Raw genomic sequence first — 17,204 nt, 5'->3', positions numbered from 1 at the left:
TCTCACGGAAACAAAATAAAACACTCTACCGAGCAAAAAATTAAAAAAAAACTGTCATAATACTAACAGAATCCCAACGAGGAGAGAGACTCAAAAGGGTAATCAAACAACTTGTATCTTTCAGTACTTTTGGATTCCATATACTCGATGCTAGGTCAGAAAAATTAGCAAGTCCCATTTTAATTAACTGCATTGGTGTGAACTAATCCAAATGAACATAAACTGAAGACTTTTGGTGAATAAAATATTTACCAACTAAGACAAGAACTGATATGTTACACATTTTTTCAATGGGTGTTGTTAATTGTTTTGTGTTTGTATTAAGATGAAAATAGGTGTATAATTATGGAAACTGAGCTTGTTACAATGATTTTGAAACTGTTTACAAGTAACAATATGTAATAAAGAGCTGTGTGCAGCATGTTCGTTGGTACATTTGTATGATATACAATATATATATTTTTAATGTTGTTCAAACCTTCTTACCTTCTTAAGTTAGTAACATGACTTTAATCATGTTGTAAACAGGACAAAGCATTAGCAAAAAGTTAAATTTCAGTTTCTTGTCTATATATATAATAAGGTATCTCAGTGCAAAAGAGACTACAATTACAGTACATTGATAATTTAAAAAGTTTTCCATAATTACAATATTTTATAAAAGAAATCTGATTTAAAATATAGAATTGCTGAAATAATGCATGTACTTCACCTTATTGCGTATGATTTTAAGTTGATGTTCTCTGAAATGGTATTTGAAAAAAAAAGAAATGGCACATTTGTTCAAAAGTATCAAATAACACTACTATCTAGTAAAGTAGACATTTTTACAGAAGTTTGTTTGTTTGTTGGGGTTTAACGCCCGAGCAGCAATATTTCAGCTATATTCAGGCGATGAACATGAAATGGATGATAAAATGAACATGAAATAATGATGAAATGAAAAATGGGATGGGATACAAGGATAATGGGGTCGACAAATTTTGATTGCCACTGGAAATAGGGAGAGGTGGGTAGGGTCGGGCAATTTAACCTCCTGTGGTAGAGCCCTATGGTTCCTACTCCGGAAAAATACCACAGCAGAGTTCTTTAATGTGTGAAGAACGTGGCATCTTTCCCGACACGGTGCACCACTATGGTTTGCGATCAGGTTTTCCGTATTATAGCCTGCCAACCCCAGCATGTAACACACCAGGGGTACCCCATTCCACCACCTGGGGCACACAACTCAGTTGCTGTGTGGGCAAAGCGCCTAGCCCCCGGTTAGGTTTCTGAGCACTATTTAGTCGCCTTTTACGACAAGCTTAGCGCTGCTGCAGGCATATTCTTTCGACACCGAACCTGCACGGGGCTAGAATTACTTAAATGGTATATTATCAAACAAAACCTGTTATATTCATATATGCTGCATCATATTCCAATAATTTAACATTATATTTTCGCAGAAGTAATGTTACCTTCCTGCATAAGAACGCGAGGTACTAATTGGCGATGGCCGCAGGTGTAGGAAAAAAAACTTAAGATAAAGCTTTTTCGCGACTCGTGCAGGATTTATGAAGAAAGAATGATGTCTACAATAGGGGATGCTTTTGTGTAGTAACTGTTACACATCTTTACAAAAAAAAATAACTTTTTCCTTAACCTGACAACCCGGTAATATTTTTGTTCCACAAGTTTCTCTCAAATATATATATATATTTAGCGATCCTATAGTCGCTTATGATATTGAACTGCAGGGAGCCAGTGAGATAATTTTTCTCCTAAGGTCACGTGAGAAATTAATGCGCATGGGATGGTCGGCGACTGTTCGACTGTCACCACGTGATTAAACAGTCAGATGAAACCAGTCGTAAAATAGTGCAAACTTGTTATACGGACTTCTAATTGAAATAAAAGATGCAAAATTTCTCTTGCATGCTGGTTTTGATAATGTATGTATGTATGGTTGTTTTTAATCCTTTTCATTTCATGTTTCACTCTTTTCCATTTCAAACGAAGTGTGGGTTAAATTTAGGTTTTACAGCGCGCCAAACATCCCTCTTCCAATAAATGGCATTTGCATGCTATATTGTCATAATTGGTAAATCAGTGGTCACATCAGTACAAATAATAATTTACAAAAAATAATAACTAACCATTTTCAGAAGGAATTGAGTATTTTTCAACCAAGCACTGATATGTGAAAAACAATTTGGTAAGTGTTTCAACAAAAACGTCAAGGTCAGAAATAACCTCATAGAAAGATTCAGCTAACAAGAGACAGATTACAATTTCAATAAGTTTAATTAAACTAAATAAGTAGTGTGTTACAATTTACAGTAATTATAATTACAAAAGATATTTATCAATATACAGTCTGGAAAGTTTGCTACTCCGTCCAACTTTTGATGTCCACTTTTGAATTCTGTTATATAGCAAGAGCCCCAAAGTTAATTTAATTTAAGTCCAACGTAGGATCCAATGTAAATTAAATTTTAAGCACTTAATCCAAGTTGCAAAGGTGTTCTCAGAAGTCCAGTGTTAATGAATGAATGTACTCAAAAAACAGCATTCAGTCCTTCATCAGTCAATTAGATTAATTTTTTTTCAGAAGGCCAGTATTTATATAAAAAACAACATAAAAAAATCAAGAAATACTAAAAAAGATCTAGAACAATTTAGAAAACAATGAATCATTCACCAGTCAAATAAACAGTTTAATTAATTTTGTCTGTTTACAAATTCTAGAAAATTATGTTACATGTATTAAAATAACATGTTTAAACATGTACCATTTCTGTATTTAGCGATAAAGGCAAACATATCAGGCCAAAAAATCTTATATTATTATAAGTCATAAGCAGAAAATACAGCATTCTACTATAAGAAACCGTTTGAGACGCATTTCCTCATACCCCTGATACAGGAATCTGTTACGCAGATATTTATGGCTTTCAAAGTATTTATAGTACTTGCTCAAGCATAACGAATCAACACCATATACAGGAGATGAAGGTATCTTGCATGACAGGTAAGGAAAATTTACAATTTTAAAATTAAATTCGTCTCTCTTATCATAAAACTTACTTAGTACTGAGAATGTAGTCTAAATGTAGGTTCCTAAAGATGTTGAATGTTTCTGTAGTCCCCATTATCTTAAGATCTGTTGGATATATTTAAGGTAATCTTTAAGCAAAAGAAGAGTTAATGGATAATACATCATCGATATATTAGCATGTGAAATTAAAGGAAGGATTTCACATCTTTTATATTTTGAAAATCATAGAAATTCATAGTCACATGTAATTAGAACTCAATTGACCCCCACTTCATGATTGTAAGGTAAAACTGAATTATTTATCTTTTACCATTAAATTATTAATTAATGGAAACAGGCCGATAGACCTACTATCTTTGTTCCTTTAAGGAAGCAAACATTCAATATTCGATATATATTCCACGTAACTTGTAAAATCTCAACTTCAAACTAGTAAGTAAGTTAACAGCTTTAACTCCATTTATTTTAACGCTGTTAGGCTATTATAATTTCCATTATAGAGATACAGTGTAAACCCAACTGATTATTCCCTACTTGCGGAGCTCGGGATGCAGCAATATTTTCTCATGCTTTTCAGAGTTACCTCCCGTAGGCGCAGGTGTAATTTCGAAGTCTCTCTAATCGATGTTTGGATTCGGATGCAGATAAAAGAGGTAACTCGAATGAAAATGGAATCCCCAGCAGACAAACACAATGGCGTTTCTAAAATTTACAGGGTGTTTCATTTTGTTGGTAAGTTACATAAGGATGATTTTCATTTGTATCCCGAGTAAAGAAGATTTATGGCAGGGTCAGTAGAACGAGAAATTCCCTGTTGACTTTCGAGATTTTCTAAAGTATCGTCGATATCAGATGGAAAACCTTACGTGTTCCGAATGGACACCTGCTCCAAAGGGAGATAAATGTTGACAAAATGTTGGTCCGCAAGTCGAGTATAGACACTGCACAAGCAAAGTAGTGCACATGATTTTCAAGATATCGACTAAAAAAACAAAAGAAACGAAAGAAAAAAAAAACAAAACAGACGCGTCGGCGAATTGTATTACACACAGACCATTTTCTTCTCGAGAGGGCAGGGGTTCGGATTTGATGTTGAGTCAGAATATTTTTTCGCGGACGTACGAAAATATTTTTTCAGCAGAAGCTAGCTAGAGTTTAAGAATTTACATTATTAAGAATTGGGCATATATTTTTTTTTTATATTTAATCATATTTTTTTTCTGTCCATGGTTTTGATTTGTTTTTATTTTGCTCAGATTCTGAAATTTTTTTTTCAAAATAACCTCAGCCCCCTCTTTTTCAGTATAAAATTGGTTTGTGCCGTAGAATTCAGAGACATAAAAATCCAAGAACATGACCTGAGCGTGAAAACAGGAAGCTGACTGAGACGATCTTCATACACAATGAAGCGATCACATTAAGATAATATTACGTATAAAAACTGAAGAAAAGTAAAACGAGATCACACACACACACACACACACACACACACACACACACACACACACACACACACACACACACACACACACACACACACACACACACACACACACACACACACACACACACACACACACACACACACACACACACACACGAATTTCATGCAAATTTAACTTGAGTTAATCACATTCAGTTCTCTTTTCTGCACAAAATTTTGTTTCAATCATTGTAGTAAACAAACAGGAAAAAAACAATAAAATAACTAAACACGAATCACAAAGACATATTGAACAGATCAACACACACAAACATAAACACACACCCAAGACAATAAATACAAAATACACAGAGACACAAAACGAGCCAACAAGTAGCAAATGCCAACTGAAAGTAAAAAGTCGAATGGGCACCCGGAATCCTCTTTGTATATATCCATCAGCTAATCTATGAGCATTTTGTCGTAGTAATCCTAATACAAGTCATCAGGTTTTGTTACTGTCTGGTGTATTTTCCTTTACTTTAATAGTTTAGTATGCAAAATCTACTTCAAAGTGTCTACAGTGTCCTTTATCTCAATTTATTTTAGATAGATGCAATTACAAGAATTACATAATCATGCAGTTACTAATTGCATTCTATCTTTAATATTGTAGCTTTCGAACAAAGTCTACTAGATCTAGAATTCAGAGAAACGTATTGGTTGTATACAAGTAAGGGAATATTTTTTTCTTATTGGAATACCGAATGTATGTTGAAACAAGTCGACTAATACATTTTTAAAGGATGATCCACATTTGGTACTTATAAAATATAAATGTCTGCCATTAATTGTACCTTGACCCCTTCAACGTATTTAATGACATTGTCAATACATATATATATATACAGATGAAGCACTGTAACCATAGTAATATATGATGCAATATATCCGCCATGTTCCCTTTTTCTGCGGATGTAGAAAGGGGAATTTCTTCTTGAAAAAAATTTCCGGAACTGTAGTTATACGCGAATAGTCCTTTTTCATATTTCCGACTTTGGTTCCGTTTTTAAAGATTCTGATATAAGGGGAGTAACTTTCTATAAATTTGCCATCCGACAGACTGATTTACTGTTAAATTGGAGCAACGGACTGCAGTATACTTCAAATTCAATTTATTATATCCGCGGTATGTACTTGGATACATCCAAATAATTAATTTTATTTTATTTCTTCTGGAGACAATCAGTTCAAGACTATTACATGTATCAGAATATAATAGCATTGAAACCTATGATTTTTCAACACTGTATACTTCAATTCCCCATACTCAGTTAAAATCCTGACTTAAAACATTACACATCGTTGTTTTTCCAAAAGAATGGTACACCTAGATACAAATATATATACTTCTGGGTAGAGATTCCTCATACTTTGTAAAAAAATAATTCCAAATCATCTTCCAAATATACAGAAGAAGATGTTTACAAAATGCTGGAATTTTTAATCGACATCATTTTTCAACAAACGGTCTGCATTCCAATGGGAACTATTTGTGCTCCTCTATTTGCTGACCTATTCCTTCAATCTTATGAGGCTGACTTTATAGCTGATTTGATCCGAAAGAAGGAATAACGTTTAGCTAGATCCTTTAATCTCAGTTTCTGCTATATAGATGACGTATTATCTTTAAACAATCCTAATTTCGGGGATTTGATACATCGCATCTACCCAAAAGAACTTGAGATAAAGGGTACAACAGACACTGTGAGGTCAGCCTCATATCTTGACCTACACTCAATAATCGATGGTAAAGGAAAACTATTGACCAAACTTTACGACAAACGTGATGACTTTTCATTCAAAATTATTAATTTTTCTTTTCATCTGTGGCAACATCCCTTCAACACCTGCGTATTGAGTGTTCATATCACAGCTCATACGTTATGCCAGAGCTTCCGAAACTACACAGACTTTTTGTATCGCGCTAGAATTCTAACAAATAGGCTTCTGGAACAGGGTTACGCTGCTACAAGATTGAAGTAATCACTACTGAAGTTTTATAGCAACTCGGTGGGTGTTTCTAGAAAAGCCGAGGATGCTTACCCTACCGGTGCACCTGGTCCATGCTCTTAGTTTTTAGTGGAGTGCGAGTTTCTCATTTGCTTTTGTTACTTTGTATGCATGATTTTAGTTAATTTATGTTTTTTGTTTTGTATGTCTGTTTTCCATGTCTGGTCTTTGTCCCTGTATTACATTTTCTTTTGATTACCGCTATAACTTTGATACCCTTGATTACTCTCTTATATCATTCAGGTACTTACCGAAGTGAAAATAGTTTAAGTGTTTACTAATTCCCTTTCCCACAACAAGACGGCCAACCAACGGGGTGTTGGAGGGATACGTCCCTTTGTTAAACTTGCTACAATTGCTTGCATTCCGCAAATATGAAAAACGACTATCAAAGTAGTTATATCACCCAGGTGGCACACAAAATTAGTCGGACATAACTAGAAATAAAAAAAACAACAACTCTTTCAAGAATTTTAGTGCGAGGCAAGGAGGTACGAAAAAGAGTAATGGTAAAAATTCAAACAGTTTAACTATACTTTTAGAATCGGATCGGTCAAATTCCGGACAGATCCTTCCACCTGGGTCCTCCGAGGTTTTTCTTTTGTGGAACAGAAACTCTGAGGAGTTCTGATTGGCATAGCACGTCTTGCAACCCGGAATCATTATCTAAGTGAAAGTATTTAATACACCTTCATATGACACGTAGTACATGTACACCTTCAGCTTACGCATCGCTTTTCGCCATATCTTCTTCGTACTCTGTTCCATAAAGATGTCTTATATTGTGTCGAGATATAAGATAATTCAGGATCAGAAGGGTGGACCTTCCTTGGTACTTGCTCATCTATAAATTTGACTTGCTGCATAATCTAAATGAAAAAAAAATAATAAAACCCATAACTACTGCTTTTTTACATTTCAATTTTTAGTTCAATTTGAAAAGTAAGTTTATCTCATTAACCAATATGAACTACTAGTATAGTGACATCATTATCTAAAGTTTCATTTGGCATCGAAAAACACAAATTTTAAGTTGAAGATACAGTCACAGTGAACAGTAATTGCATGAATAAAATATGACAAGGTGACAGAAGTTAGACCGCCTATTTAATAATGGCTCAAGCATAGCCCTGTTTTACTGTTAGCTGTAAACGTGAAAATATTACTGGTCCAATGATAACACACGGCAAGAGAGACCTTGGAAGACGAACCCCGATATGATAGCAAATATTTACCCGAAATCTCCGTTGTTGTCTAAGAAGTTCAAAGATTCCGAATTGGTAACAATTCAGAAACCGGTCTCTCTGGTAACAAAGAAGACCACCATTTTACACATCAGTCAATACCTATCCCTGCAGTAACACAGAAGATAAACCCCCAAAATATAAGCTTTCGTACAATTAAGGGATCCCGAATGTCCTATATAGCATCTTGTCATATCCCGGCCGCAAAAAAAAAAACAACAAAAAACTGTGACAATTTTATTATGATTGGGATAAAATGCAAACAAATGTACATGTATATATGCCGATAAACATTGAGAATATTAAACGTCCATATATAAATGAAACACATCATTTACTTCAACGGTCTGAATTCAACCTTTCACATTATAGAAGTGAAAACCATGATCCCCAGCTCCATGGCTCGAGCAACGAATATCTAAATGTTAATCTATAGATTCATTTTTCCTCTTCACCTTTCTGAAATATCTTTTGAGCTGCACTGGTAGGATGACGATGGCTATCCGTTCGAAAAATCAACAAAAAAGTAGCAGAATGGTTGTATACATATGAAGAATGGGGGTCGATGGGGTGGTGGTGGGTTTTGAACGAGAACGTCGACAGTATGCCTAAAATATGGTGACGTTAAACGTATTTGTTATCTAATTTTTACTCAAGTTCCGTCAACTATGAATATTTCCAGAATAAATACTTTCAAAAATGTATTAACTTTTGCTAAATTAATTTAAATAAATTGTATTATCAAAAGATTCATTTGGCATCGAAAAACACAAACTTTAGGTTGAAGATACGGCCACCGAGAAAGGAAATTGCGTGAACAGGATGAAGTAAGACAAGAAAAGTTAGACTGCCTATTTAGTAATGACTCAAGCCTACTCCTACTTTACTGGTACCAGTTAAAGCTACACTCCTCCTGGTCCAATGATAACACACGACAAGAAAGACCATGGACACGAACCCCGATATGATAGCAAATATTTACCCGATCTGTTTGAACGAGAATGTCGACAGTCTGCCTAAACAAGTTCCGATTTTTAAACGCCCTATATCATTTGTGTATAAATCAAAATCTAGATATCAGGTAGAAGAAAGTGTATCAATTGTCTTTACTTCGTTAAAATTAAGTTCATTTGGGTCGATTAGATGTAGGTAATCATCGGAATTATCATTATTCAGAGATAATGCATCAACTATATACGGGAAACCGAAATTGAAGGACTTGGCAACCCGCAATATATCCACCATATTCCCTTTTCCATCCAGTGTAACACGTTTTCCTACTCGGAATCATAATTGAAGCGACGGTATTTATACTTGTGCATAAGGCACATGGTACGTCTTCTGCTGGTGCATCGCTTTTCAGAATGTATTCTTGGTACTCCGTTCCATATAGATGACTGTCGCTATATTGTGTCGTCATATTAGATAATTCAGGATCTGAAGGCAGACAGAGCATGTTTGCCGTATCTCCTCTACCTGCTCTGTAAAAAGTTTGACCTGCTGCACATATATATATAAGTCTAAAGGACTGTACAACGATACCGATAAAGATGTTAATACACTATAATAAAATATATAATGAGCAAAATTTTCATTCAACAAATGACCTTCTTCAGTGCCTAGAGTGTGTATGAAAGTAAATTGTCTATGAACACAACTCACTCCCTAATCAGATGAATACCTGTGACGTATAACATTTAACGACAGTTGACAAATTTTGAACATTGTGCTATAGACACACGTTGTGTGTTGATCTTGAATACTGAACTATAAAACTAAAATTATTTACAAACACTGTTATAAGAAACTATACAAAATAGGAAGAACTTAATGTTTTTTGTTAATTCCGTGTGGGTGTAAAACACAGAGTTCTGTTATCCAAAATCCCTCCCGCTTCACTCTCTGCGGATCGCTCCAAACCGTATTTTGTTCCACGATGAAGATTTTCATTTTGTTGTAATCATCGAGGCAGTGGTTAGGTAATCTGAAGTGTTGACTCACTGGGAGTAAAGGCCTTTTTGTAGGTCGCTCCTGTGTCCGTTCAAGCGCTTGTGAAAAGGCTGTTTAGATTCACCAACATATTGAAGGCCACAGATGGGACAATGGAGCAAATATATTACATTAGCACTCTTGCAGTGCAAGTTGCAAAATATGTTGCAGCATTTCCCCGTGACTGTGCTGGTGAATGATGACGAGTGGTGAATTTGGTTGCAACATTTACACCTTTTGTCTTCACAGGAGCGACTCGCGCCTGGAGTCAAGTTGGGCTTAAATATTTCAGCCCTCACAATTAGACTACGCAAAATGTCAGGCTGTCGGAAAGCAATCATAAGGTGGTTCGGGAAAGACTTTGGATAATGATGAGTTTCTCTCGACAGAGGCCCAGTGCTCACGAATTGTATTGTGGCTGTTTTTAAGGCAGGAGTGGTATGTTAGAACACAAGGGGTTCTTTTACATTTTTTCTTTGCCTTGTACTGTAACAGACTACTCCTTGGGATATTGAGAATTTTTTGGAACCCTTCTTTGATGGTCTTGTCTCTATATCCCCTTCTTCTTAAATTTTTCTTCAGTTGACCTAGACGTTTTTTAAGGATTCGTCATTTGAACAAATGCATCTTAGCCTCAGAGCTTGACTAAATGGTATACTTTTAGTCAAGTGAGATGGATGACAGCTCTTAGGCATAAGATATTGATGTGTATCAGTTGGTTTGGAGTATAGGTCCGTGAAAAGCTCTCCCCCCGATAAGGTGCTGGAGTTATCGAGGAATGAGATGTTAGTAGCAGATGTGTCGTGAGTGAACTTAATTGAAAGATGTTGATTGTTGGCACGAGCGATAAAATTGTTTAGTTCTTCTTCGTCATGTGTCCACTTCATATCCACGGCGTCAGTAAACCTATACCAGGACAGAGTTTTTATATAGAGGATTCAAGTAGTTCTTTTTCAAATTTTCCCATGAAAATGTTGGCATAAGACGGAGCCATTTTGGTTTCCATAGCTGTGCCATTTGTTTGTAAGTAATGGTCTCCATTAAAAGTAAAATTGTTCTTTTTTAAAACCATTGTGAGCAAAGTGACTAGGCAGTCAGTAGGTGGAAGTTGACCTCCCGAGAGTCCCATACTTCTCTACAAGCCTCGATACCATCAGAGTGAGGAATGTTGGTATAGTGAGATGTCACGTCCATAGTGACCAGAGTGGTGTTTGGTGGAAGGGACAAGACCAGATATGGAAAACAGAAGTACACAACAAAGGACATAAATTAACTAAAATTATACATACAAAGTAACAGAAGGGAATGAGCAACTCGGACTCCACTAAAAACTGCGAGCATGTACCGATGCACCGGTAGGGTAAGCGTCCTCTGATTTTCTAGAAACACCCGCCGAGTTGCTCATAAAGTCCTGGGTAGACAAACGAGGAAAGGAAATGACCCGTGGAATAAATCAGTTTTCATGGTACAGATGGTTACACCATAACGATCCATGAGTTCATGATGACGACCATTAAACTCCTGTAGTGATGACTTGAATCTTGTAGCAACATAGCCGTGTTCCAGAAGCCTATTTACAAAACGTCTGCGTAGTTTTGGCAAGCTCTGGCATAACGTATGCGTTGTGATATGAACACTCCATAAGGCAGGTTTAAAGGGATGTTGCCACAGATGAGAGGAAAGTTGACAATTCTGAATGAAACGTCATCACGTTTGTTGTAAAGAGTAATCAAGGGAACCAATATTATAGCGGTAATCAAAAGAATGTAATCCAGGGACAAAGACCAGACATGGAAAACAGAGATACACAACAAATAACATAAAATAACTAAAATCAGGCATACAAAGTAACAAAAGTAAATGAGCAGCTCGGACTCCACTAAAACTGGGAGCGTGGACCAGATACACCGGTAGGGTAAGCGTCCTGTGATTTTCGGGAAACACCCGCAGAGTTATTCTTAAAAAGTTAAGTTCGGGGTATACAAACGAGGAAAGGAAAACTATGACCCAATGAATAAATCAATTTTATTGGTGCAGATGGATACACCATAACGATCCACGAGTTCATGATGACGACCATAAAACTTCTGTAGTGATGACTTCAATCTTGTAACAATATAAAAGCTATAACAATTAACTAAAATTGATTACCGTTATAACCTTGGTTCTCTTGCTTACTCTTTGACTGTATTTTAGAGATGGACTCAGCTACACGCCAGAGAACCTATATTAAAAGCTATGACAATTAACTAAATTTAAAAGGTAGTTTTTTCAGATTTCACAACTGTTGTTTTATCATAATTAATTCATCATTCTCATTCTCGATTATAAAGTTGATACTTTTACTTGCTCACCTTAGCCTGTACGCTGAAGTCTTCTTTCTTCCTATCTCAGATGGAAAAATAACTTGAAACTTCAACTACCTAATGTAGAATTTTATTGTATATTGCTAAGAATTAAAAAATGAAAAATAGAATCGAATATATATTTACAAATAAAATTGCCAACACTGTGCTTCTTTGTTTTCAAAGAAACAAAACTCAATTATTTCCTTGAAATATGCATGCCTTAAATAGCATGTTCGTAAATGTTAAGCTTAAACTCGGTGGGTGTTTCTAGAAAAGCAGAGAACGGTTACCCTACTGGTGCACCTGGTCCGAGTTCGAGCTGCTCATTTGCTTTTGTTAAAAAGTAATCAAGGGAACCAAGGTTATAGCGGTAATCAAAAGAATGTAATGCAGAGACAAAGACTAGACATGGAAAACAGACATACAGAACAAAGAACATAAAGTAACTAAAATCATACATACAAAGTGACAAAAGTAAATGAGCAACTCGGACTCCACTAAAAAGCACTTCAATTAGCGGTAATATACTATCCTTTTATATGTTATATAGGTGCTGGTTCAATGTACATACGCTGGGGAAGAACCCTATGCTCTGGTACAAATACAGAGCTTATTTATCATGGTAATATTTCCTTAAAATATTTCGAATCTATCCATTGATGTGGTTTAAAACTACATTTGTTGATGACACATGGGCATTGATTTATCTTTATCAGTCTAGTTTTGTTTTAATTATGACGGATTGTTATCTAAAGCGGAAAATGAACTTTCACCTCACCTCACTGCACTTCTCAAATTGGTGGTTTGTTCGAAACACTCCGACCATCCTGATTTTCGTGACAATTATCTCGACTTCCAATGAATGGATTAATTTCAAATTTGGCATGTTTATTTAAATAGATAGATTAGTGCAAACATTGTACAAGATTTTGATTGCTGAACGATACCACCTTTTGTGTTGGACTTCCACTTTTCTTTACATGGAATTACAGAAATAAAATGCGTCACAAAAATTTCGACTGTCAATTTTTGCTACTACAAACACAAAGGTTTGATCTACAGATTAATGTTTGAACACCGTTACAAATACACAACTGTATTATGTCTGTTTCGAAATACAGTGCGTTTAAGTTCATTCTTTGTCCAAGTTGGCGTTCTTGAAAACAAGGATAATCACAACACATCAGAAAACATATTAAAGAACAGTATGTGAACTAAAGATTACAGGGTAGCTGTAATAAATAAATATTCTTTTTAGTTGTACATCTCGAATTGCAGGTTTTGCCACAGGTCAACATTATTCCGAAACAAATTCGAAAGGTGGACCGGCGAATATGCTTTGTTTACCGTCTGATCCTGATCAGACGAAGTAAACGAAGATGTACCATGTGCCGTCTGCAAAAGTCTGAACACACTTGCTTCTATCATGATACCTGGCAGAGAAACTTGTTATGCTGGTTGGAAAAAGGAATATGACGGCTTCGATGCTTCTGATTACTTTGGGTACAGTGCATCTTCGTACATGTGTCTTGACAAGAATGTTTAATATGTTCCTGGGGGTCAGGATAACAAGAATGGTCGACTTCTGCATTACACGGGCGCAAAATGTGGGGCCTAGTCTTGTCCCCCCTATAAGGACGACCTAATGGTAAACTGCGTTGTTTGCTCAAAATAATAAAAAGTATACAATTGAATTTCACGCTTGATTTACCTTTTTAGAGAGAAAACTTCAAGTGTTATAGTGAACAAATTATGTATGTTTTATGTAGGACATAAACCACCTTAACCTCAGAGTGCGCCGATAGCATAGGTGAATGATTTCCTCTGCTGATAGAAAAGTAAAATCTTTCCATGGTTTGTCCTAAGGGAAATCAACGACACTAGGATTCGAATATTTATAAAATAGAACGTAATCCAGGGATGACGACTAGACAAAGAAAATAGACCCACACAACTTAAAACATAATAAAGAAAAATAATCAAAATAATACACATATAGAAACACAATAGAAATAACACGGATACCAATGTGATAGTGTGTTTTATTTTGTTATTGTGTGTTATTAGTTTGCTATATATATATTTATGTAATATTTGTAATGTTTTCATTATGTATTCTAATTTTAGCGGCTTATATCGTTAGTAACACATGGTAGTTAACCATATACTTTTGTACATGGACAATATAGGTGACGACGACGTACGACGCTGTTGGATTTCCATAGTTACTGGAACGTAATCAATTTTTTTATTAAGTTCCAGAATAAAAAGGCACTGTAACAAAAATGAACATTTCAAAACCTCTTTCAAAACTTTTAACTTCTACTGTCAAAGAGGGTCTACAGTCCTACTACAACACTTGTTACTCCCGCAGTGGTATTAATTCAATGTGGATCCTGAAATATTCGAAAGATCTTTTGGAGAGAATCAGTTCAAGACTATTATCTGAATATAATAGCATTAAAACCTATGATTTTTCAACACTGTATACTTCTATTCCCCATACTCAGTACAAATCCCGACTTGAAAACATTATACATCGTTGTTTTTCCAAAAACAATGGTACACCTAGATACAAATATATAGTTCTTGGTAGAAATTCCTCATACTTTGTAAGAAATGATTCCAAATCATCTTCCAAACATACAGAGGAAGATGTTTACGAAATGCTGGAATTTTTAATCGACAACATATTTGTCCAGTGTGGTGGACGTCTTTTTCAACAAACGGTCGGCATTCCAATGGGAACAAATTATGCTCCTTTACTAGCTGACCTATTCCTTCACTCTTATGAGACTGACTTTATAGCTGATTTGATCAGAAAGAAAGAATATCGTTTGGCTAGATCCTTCAATCTCAGTTTCCGCTATATAGATGACGTATTATCTTTAAACAATCCTAATTTCGGATATTTGATACATCGCATCTACCCAAAAGAACTTGAGATAAAGGATACTACAGACACTGTGAAGTCAGCCTCATATCTTGACCTACACTTAGAAATCGATGGTAAAGGAAAACTATTGACCAAACTTTACGACAAACGTGATGACTTTTCATTCAGAATTGTCAACGTTCCTTTCATCTGTGGCAACATCCCTTCGGCTCCTGCGTATGGAGTGTTCATATCACAACTCATACGTTATGCCAAAGCTTGCCGAAACTACGAAGACTTTTTGTATCGCGCCAGAATTCTAACAAATAGGCTTCTGGAACAGTGTTATGTTGCTACAAGATTGAAGTCATCACTACAGAAGTTTTATGGTCGTCATCATGAACTCATGGATCGTTATGGTGTATCCATCAGCACCATGAAAACTGATTTATTCGACGGGTCATAGTTTTCCTTTCCTCGTTTGTCTACCCCGGACTTGACTTTTTATGAGCAACTCGGCAGGTGTTTCTAGAAAAGCAGAGGACGCTTACCCTACCGGTGCACCTGGTCCATGCTCCCAGTTTTTAGTGGAGTCCGAGTTGCTCATTTAGTTTTGTTACTTTGTATATATGATTTTAGTTAGTTTATGTTCTTTGTTGTGTATGTCTGTTTTCCATGTCTGGTCTTTGTCCCTGGATTACATTCTTTTGATTACCGCTATAACCTTGGTTCCCTTGATTACTCTTTCAATATATAACATCTAGCATGTAACTGGTATAACATTAAGCGTGATACTCAGTTAAGTTAATCTTAACTAAGAATTGCAAAAAATGCAAAAGAAACGAAATATGCGTTCATTTCAAAAGAGCAAATGAAATAAATTCCTACTTTAATGATTCGTCATAAATCGACGCTATTGAAAACTTATCGTGGAAAAATCTAAAGTAAATACCAGATTTCTAGTTGAATAAAACATACAGATGCGTGAAGCTATATTTGCTTGCATTTTCCGTAAGGAGTAAATTACACAACAAAACTATACCAAGAAAATTAAATAGCATTTACCTCACATAATCTTGTAAGTGCTCCTACATCATAAAAATCATAAGTTGAATAATGGAGTCACCTGACCATGAAATACCTGTCAATAAGAGTTGACCCATGATATAGTATTTTAGGAGAGTAAAAGTATCGGCTTGAATTGCCGTGAAAATGAACCAGTTATAAACTTTACATTTAATCATTATTGATAAAATTAAGCGCTTCGCTCAACACTCTATATATTTACATGTATGCAAATCTCACGGAACTGGTTTGCTATATATATGTACATGCAAGTAAGTAACGAACCTGACTCGATACTATCTAGAAAAATGGTGATGTCAAAAACAATGCAATTAAAGGTTTCGCTGTGAACTCTTCGACAACATAAGAACAAGTACCCAAAATTATATTGCATGAGGAGAATAAACCGCCAAAAAGTAACATCCAATCAGAAAGGCTAGACAGTGCGACCAACTCAACCAAGAGACGGAGATACCCGAAGTACTCGGAAAAAAGTCAAAATCAAAACTATGGAAATCCAACAGCGTCGTACGTCGTCGTCACCTATATTTGTTTGTTTGTTGGGGTTTAACGTCCGAGCAGCAATATTCCAGCTATATTCAGACGATGAACATGAAAAGGATGACAAAATGAACATGGAATGACGATGAAATGAAAAAAGAGGTTGGGACACAAGGATAATAGGAACGACAAATTTTGATTGCCACTAGAAAAAGGGAGAAATGGGCAGGGTCGGGAAATTTAGCCTCCTGTGTCGGAGCGCAAAGGTTCCTACTCCTATCGAATACCACAGCAGGGTTTTTTAACGTGAGAGGAACGTGACATCTTTCCCAACACGGTGCACCACTATGGTTTGCGGTCAGGTTCTCTATATTATAGCCTGATAACCCCAGCATATAACATGTCAGGGGTAACCCATTCCACCACCATTGGCACACATCCCAGTTGCTCTTTGGGCAGAGCGTCTAGCCCCCGGCTAGGTTTCTGATCACTATTTAGTCGCCTTTTACGGCAAGCTTAGCGCTGCTGCAGGCCTATTCTTTTAACACCCGGACCTGCACGTGCTCGTCACCTATATAATCCATGTCCAAAATTCTATGGTTAACTACCCTGTGTTACTAACGATATAAGCCGCTAAAAGTAGAATACA

General features: G+C 35.9%; 1 pseudogene; it reads left to right on the top strand.

The window, feature by feature from the left end:
* The first annotated feature begins 10,638 nt into the window (after positions 1 to 10,638).
* Positions 10,639 to 13,789, top strand: LOC148620518 (uncharacterized; annotated as a pseudogene).
* The last annotated feature ends 3,415 nt before the right edge of the window (positions 13,790 to 17,204 follow it).

Source organism: Perna viridis, chromosome 4 (assembly GCF_037379345.1).
Source record: "Perna viridis isolate PV_CMFRI_1.1 ecotype Kerala chromosome 4, ASM3737934v1, whole genome shotgun sequence".
NCBI lineage: Eukaryota > Metazoa > Mollusca > Bivalvia > Mytilida > Mytilidae > Perna > Perna viridis.
Note: the sequence above shows the minus strand (reverse complement) of the source record. Positions and strands in the feature narration are given on the sequence as shown.